This window comes from Dromiciops gliroides, chromosome 3 (genome assembly GCF_019393635.1).
Source record: "Dromiciops gliroides isolate mDroGli1 chromosome 3, mDroGli1.pri, whole genome shotgun sequence".
Taxonomy (NCBI): domain Eukaryota; kingdom Metazoa; phylum Chordata; class Mammalia; order Microbiotheria; family Microbiotheriidae; genus Dromiciops; species Dromiciops gliroides.
In genome coordinates, this window is record NC_057863.1 from 547667235 (window position 1) to 547674195 (window position 6961).

The 6961-nt window shown below is 40.1% G+C and overlaps 1 non-coding gene across 1 annotated transcript; it reads right to left on the bottom strand.

The window, feature by feature from the left end:
• Positions 1–940: 940 nt before the first annotated feature.
• LOC122752247 lies at positions 941–1045 on the bottom strand. Its single transcript, XR_006356030.1, has one exon. It is a non-coding gene; the product is annotated as a U6 spliceosomal RNA (small nuclear RNA).
• Between the last annotated feature and the right edge of the window lie 5916 nt (positions 1046–6961).

Consider the following 6961-nt stretch of genomic DNA (forward strand, 5'->3'; position numbering starts at 1 on the left):
CTCAGGTCCTCCTGAATCCACGGCCAGTGCTTTTAACCACTGCACCACCAGCTGCCCCCCCCTCCTCCATTTTTTATGTTTGTAGACGATTCTTTTCATGTATTGCAATGATGAGAAAAAACAAGTTCCGTGACTTTTTCTTTCCCACACTCATTCCTTTTACCCTCACTTTTCTATTCCTTCCTTAAAAAAAAATACTCACAACAAGACTAATGCATCATTCTGTCTTTTTTTAATTTTTTATTTAATTTCCTCATTACCCTTTGAAGACATTTTGGTTCTACAGAAACATGTTTCTTCTCCATTAGAATGTTAGCACAGTGTTGCCATACAGCCCCTTCCAATTGTTCAAACAAAATTACCTTTTCAGGTTTCTCTTGAGTCTGGTGTTTGCATTTCAAAATTTCTATTAATCTCTGATCTTGCCATCAAGAATGCCTCAAAGTCCTTTAATTCTATTAAAGGTTCATCCCCCCCAACCCCTAAAGGATTATATTTAGATTCACAGGGTAAATTGTTCTTGTTTTAAGTCTCTTTGGGATATTGTATTCCAAGTTCTCATCTTCTTTATATTAAGAACTACCAGGTGGGGCAGCTAGGTGGCGCAGTGGATAGAGCACCAGCCCTGGAGTCAGGAGTACCTGAGTTCAAATTCGGCTTCAGACACTTAACACTTACTCGCTGTGTGACCCTGGGCAAGTCACTTAACCCCTATTGCCTCACTAAAAAGAAAAAAAAAAAAGAACTACCAGGATCTTGCATGATCTTGACCATTGTTCCTTGGTACTTGAACTCTTTCTGGCTACTTGCAATATTTTTTTTTCTATAACGTGGATGCTCTGATTTTTAATATGAGATTCCTAGGACTTTTCCTTTTCAGAATCCTTTCAGCAGATGATTGGTGAATTCTCTTTATTTTCACTTTGTCCTAGCTAACAAATAAAATATGGAATGTTTCATGAATTTATGTGTCACCCTTGTGTGGGGGCCATGCTAATTTCTTCTGTATCATTCCAGTTTTAGTGTATTGCTGCTGAAGTTAGCATTGGGAGGTTTAGGAGGACACTTTAGATCAGGAACACTTCTCCCCCTACTCTCTTTAGGGGATTGGGTGGAATTAATCCTCCCTGACCATGCCTGTCTCCACCCACTGGGCTAACTCAGGGCCTGACTCTCTGTTAAGTTTTCTGCTTCTATTCTCTCTTCCCTCTACTTAGAGATAATGAGATTAGTTTGTGAAGGTTTTTAATCTAGGGCACTGACACTGACTCCACATTGCTTCTCTTCTCTACAAAGTTAGCAAATTTAAAGATCTAGATTATCAATACAATTCATAAAGCTCTGAGCCCCTAGGCAATTTTTTAAAATCACTAGACCAGAAAAGAGATGTTTTTAGCCACTTGAATTTACTGTAATCGTTTCTATGGTCCTCCCCCCTTCATATGTGTGTGTGTGTGTGTGTGTGTGTGTGTGTGTGTGTGTGTGTACACACACACCTTGTATTAAACCAGGAATCAGGGCATGTGTTTAAATTAAATTTCCAGGATGAAATTTAAATTATCTTTAACTAGAAAAATTATCACTAAAATATAACTAACTAGTGAACAAAATTCAAACTAGCAGAGAAATATTTAGTAAGGAATTATGCCACCCATCAAACATAGCCATAAATCAGAAGGGAGAAGCAAAGGATGAAGTAAATTCTCTACCATTGTTTCAGGTTTCTCTGACTAGGCATAATTTAGTCACCTCCCACTGGATTCTCTTAATAAGCATGTGATGAACCAGGGAAAGTAAAAGACTTCAGTAGCTATGAGCCTTAGAGTCAATGTCATGTAAACTATCCTTCATCTTTTACAGCTGCTGCCCCTCCCCTCCCCTGTCTTTGGCAATTTAGCCCCCCCCACCCCCCACCCTACCCCACCTCACCACCTCCACCACAAGGTAGCCTGTCAAATATTTGAGAAATTATTGTTATATATTTTAAAAGTCACCCCTGAGCCAAGGGTGTGCTGGAGCCAATTCAAATCCCTTCTTGGGAATTAGAAAGCACTACAAATCAGGATTTGGCTTCTTGTTGTATTTATTGTATAGATTTAAGTGATAGGGAAAATATTAATACAAGATTCAATTTAAAAGTGTGTTGCAGATATGTGGATTCCCCCTCTGGGGAGCCAGTTGTTAAATCTTTACCAGCACACTCCTTCATTGAGCCTTGTTGTTGCTTGTCCTTCATTCTTGAAGAAGACCATGACATGGGAGTGATGTCATGACTTGCAATGAATTGAATTTAAGTGAAGAGGGCTGTGCAAGGTCACCAACCTCACTTATCTCCTCCAGAGCCATCTGGGTCCAATGGCAAGATATACATCAGATGGTCCTGGATGTTTAAGGCAATCAAGGTTAAGTGACTTGCCCAGGGTCACACAGCTAGTAAGTGTCTGAAGTGATATTTGAACTCAGGTCTTCCTGACTTCAGTGCTCTATCCACTGTGCCACCTAGCTGCCCCAATTGAGCCTATAATGGAATGGCAAAGAGGTTTGTGAGGTTCAAAGGAAGATGTGTTCATGAACCCTGGGAGACTTTTTGCGTGTGAGGTCTCGGAAATGGAATAGAAGAAAAGCCTTCAGAAATACAAAAGTCCTGAGCTCTGTTTTTGAGCTGTGACACAGGCTTTCAGGAATTCTGGAGATGGAGAGGTGGTCCCTTGGGAAGGGAAATGACTGCCATCTGCTGGCACCTGGGGAAAACTACAAAAGACATGAATTATAGTGGAGTACAATAGCAAAAGAAGATGATGAGGTACGAGCTGCTTAGAGGAAAAGGGACATTTCAGACAGCCAGAGAAGCCATGATATGGAGGAGAGTCCCAGATGACCCCTTCTAGGGCCTTATCCAGAGTAGTGGTGATGGTGGTATTAGTAGTAGTAGCAGTGGTGTTGGTGGTAGTAGTAGTAGTAGCAGCAGCAGCAGCAGAAATAGTAATAGTAACTAGTATTTATAGAATACTTTAAAGTTTGTAAAGCACCTGATATATAATGTCATTTGATCCTCACAAAGTGCTATTATTACTATTCCCATTTTACAGATTAGAAAACTGAGGCTGAGATTAAGTTGCCCAAGGATACAAAGGAAAGAAGGAGGAAGGAAGAAAGGAAGGAAAGAAAGAAAGAATGAAGGAAACAAGCATTTGTCAGGCACTTAGTATGTGCCAGACACTGTGCTAAGCTCTAGGAATACAAATATAAGCAAGAAAAAAAAATCAGATAGTCTTTGCCCTCAAGGAATTTACAGCAAACAACAAGGAGCTAAAAATAAAAGTATGTATATTGGGGGGGGTAGAGGGGGGAGAGTTGAATGTATCAAGCACAGGGTGGGAGTGGGGCTTGATTTTGAAGTTCAAAAGTCACAATTTGAGATAGGAAGGGAATGAAGGCTGGCTGGGCTGGGTCCCTCCACAAAATGTAGGCCTCAGGAGAAACTCACCAATGGAAGAAGGATGGCCTAGTGGAGGAATATTTCAGGATGAGAATATTCTATGAGGCTATGAGTCAGGATTTGAACTCAGGTTCTCCTAACTCCAGAATAGCATTCTATCCACTGTGCCAACTAGTTGCCATTATTTATGATGCTGTAAATGGCTGAAACTGTACAAGTCTCTGTACAAGCTGATCATAACTTACACCACTATTTTTCTACAGGCTTTAATATAAATCTTGCTTATTTCTCTTTACCCCTACGTAAACCTGTTCATCCTTTGAGTTTTGTTGGTCCAGGTGCTTGTAAGGGGAGCTGGTGACTATACCCTGAGGGAAATGTGTCCGATACCGAAGTTCCCAGATCATCTGGATGAAGGCAATTAGCCGGAGAAGTGACAAATTAGCCAAAATATACTCAATGCCTTCATGTCAGGTGGGAGCCTCTGATGCAAGGATTATCCTTTTATCATACGGTATCGAGTCCTCTTACTATCCTTCCCACTCTCCTTTGGCTGCTCTCTAGCTTCACTATGTAGCATGCAGAGCTGAACCCAGTCCTCTAGTTTGGGGCCTTTAGCAAGCAAAGGCTGGAGGGAGTATCACCTTCCTTCTTTTTCTTGGAAGGGAAGGGAATATCATGAGGTTGCAAATTCAATGACTTCACAGTTTTGGCTCCTGCCAATCCTGTATATCCTCTATGCTTTTCCTCCCCCTTACCACCACCTCCACATCACCCCCGAGCCCAGAACAGGACATTGGGCCCTCCAACCAAACTGTCAAGAGACAAAGATGGCATCTTCCCCTGGGCCCCCCTGCCCCTGTAAAGTCCATCATAGTGCCTCACGCCAGGGGACCTCAAACCAGATTTATTTTCCTTTGGTAACTTTCATAGTGACGATAGGAGGTGAAACTTCAAACCCACGCATGGAATCTTAATATGATGCCAGTTATTTATTAAGAACAGCGATTGTTTGACTCTTAACGGCTGTAATAGATGGGAATCCGAAACACAACTCGGCTCAAATGTGTTTTTGATCAATTCCTATTTAACAAACTGTCTCATTAAATCTTAGTTGAAGGGACTTTATTTGGGAATCTTTTCTTTTTTCCTCCCTTTCCTTTTGTTTGAAAAGACCCTAGAATCTTGGAATGTTAGAATCAAAGAATTATAGAATCTTAACAACTTAAGATAATAGAATCATAGTGTCTTAATTTAATTCAAGATTTATTATCTTGAGATAATAGGATTTTTGGAAAAGAGCCTAGCAATCATTTAGTACTGCCTGTTCATTTCATAGATAGGGAAACTGAGGCCCAGAGAGAGAAAGAAAATTTTCCAGTGAGTTAATGGCTGAGTCAGGATCTAATTAAGATGATTACCTTGATCCTTCTTTTGATTTTTGAGGATTTGTCAGGGGGCCCTTCCCCTGACACTGCAATTGAACATGAGTGGGGTGAGTTATAGAGGGGAATAATGGATAAAGAACAATAGGAAGAGATCAAGCTCTAAAGTACTTTAAATGCCAGACAGTGATTATATGTGATGCTAGCGGTAATAGAGAGCTTCCTAATGAATCACAAATAGTCCAGCTTACACTACTCTCCATCCCTACCCCCTACCCTCAACCCCACAACTCCCGTCTTAACCTCTCCTCTCTCCCCTCTTTAGCTTTCCTTGAGCACTGGAAGAATGGTATTAGAAAAATGGAAGACCAAAGAGCCTGTAAACTATGAGACAATGAGTTTGCAATTCTTGGGAAAATAACATCTTAGTAAAGGGATGGTTAGTTGACATCTAGAAAAGGAAGCAGTGATCACAAAGAGCCAGCATGGGTTTATCAAACAAAGGTCATAACAAATTAACCTCTCCTTTTTTAATCGTTATTAAGCTTGTAAATTAGGGTAATAGGTTATAATTCATCTAGATTTTAGCTAAGCTTTGTTAAATGCTTTCATGTTGCTCTTGTAAAAAAGAGACACTAATACAACCAGTTGTATTGCTCAGAATAGCTATGTCATCTATAGTTGATCATTGTACAACATTGTTGTTACTGTGTACAATGTTCTCCTGGTTCTGCTCACTTCATTTTATATCAGTTCATATTAGTCATCCAAGATTTTTCTGAAACCATTTTGCTTGCCATTTCTTATAGCACAACAGTATTCCATCACCATCACATACCACAACTTGTTGCCATTCACCAATTGATGGACATTCTCTCAATTTCCATTTCTTAGCCACCACAAAGAGAGTTGCTATAAATGTTTTTGTACATATAGGTACTTTTTCTTTTTCTTTGATCTCTTGGAATGCAGACCTAGTTATGGTATATCTGGGTAAAAGAATATATATAGTTTTATAGCCCCTTTGGGCTACAAATTACTCTCCAGAATGGTTGGATCAGTTTACAACTCCACCCACAGTGCAATAGTGTCCCAATTTTTCCACATCCCCTTCAACATTTGTCATTTTCTTTTTCTGTCATCTTAGCCAATCTAATAGATTTGAGGTGGTACCTCAGAGTTGCTTCAATTTACATTTCTCTAATCAATAATGAGTTAGAACATTTTATAAGACTATAGATTGCTTTGATGTCTTCTAAAAATTGCCTGTTTGTATCCTTTGACCATTTAGCAATTGGGGAATGATTAGTATTCTTATATATATTAGAGAAATGAGGCCTCTACCAGAGAAAATTTCTCAGAAATTATCTCCCCCTGCCCTGTTTTCTGCTTTCCTTCTAACCTTGGTTGCATTGGTTTTGTTTGTGTAAAAACTTTTGAATCTATTGTAATCAAAATTATCCATTTTACTTTCCAAGATCCACTCTATCTCATTTCATCACAAATTCTTCCCTTATCCATATATCTGACAGGTAAATTTTCCAAGACATGCTTTTGAAAAATAACTTTGGCAATTGTGTGGAAGATGGACTAGAATGAGGAAGAGACTTAGGGCAGGGAGACCAATTAGGAGACTAATTGGCAGTAATCCAGATGAGAGGTGATGAACACCTGAAATGCAGTAGTGGCTGTGTGAGTGAAGAGGAGATGTCTCTCAAAGAGCCTGTAGAGGTCAATGGCAAGCTTTGGAAAATTATATGAACATATTGGGTGAGTGAAAGTAAGGAGTCCAGTGAGAATGATATTGAAGTTGTGAGCCTGAGTGACTGGGAGGGAGGTGGTGCCCTTGACGGTAAAAGGGAAGTTGGGAAAAGGAGATGATTTGTAAGAGAATGAGTGTTCTCCAGGACATGTTGAATTTGAGATGCCTGTGGGACATCCATTTTGAAATGTGCAATACCCAGCTGGTGATGCTGGACTGGAGCTCAGGAAGGAGATTAGGGCTGGATATATATACATCTGGGAGTCATCTGCACAGAGATGAGCATTAAAACTATGGAAGCTGATGAGGTCATCTGGTGACAGAGCATAGAAGGGAGAAGAAAAAAGAAGCCGGGACAGACCCTTGGTCTTCTAC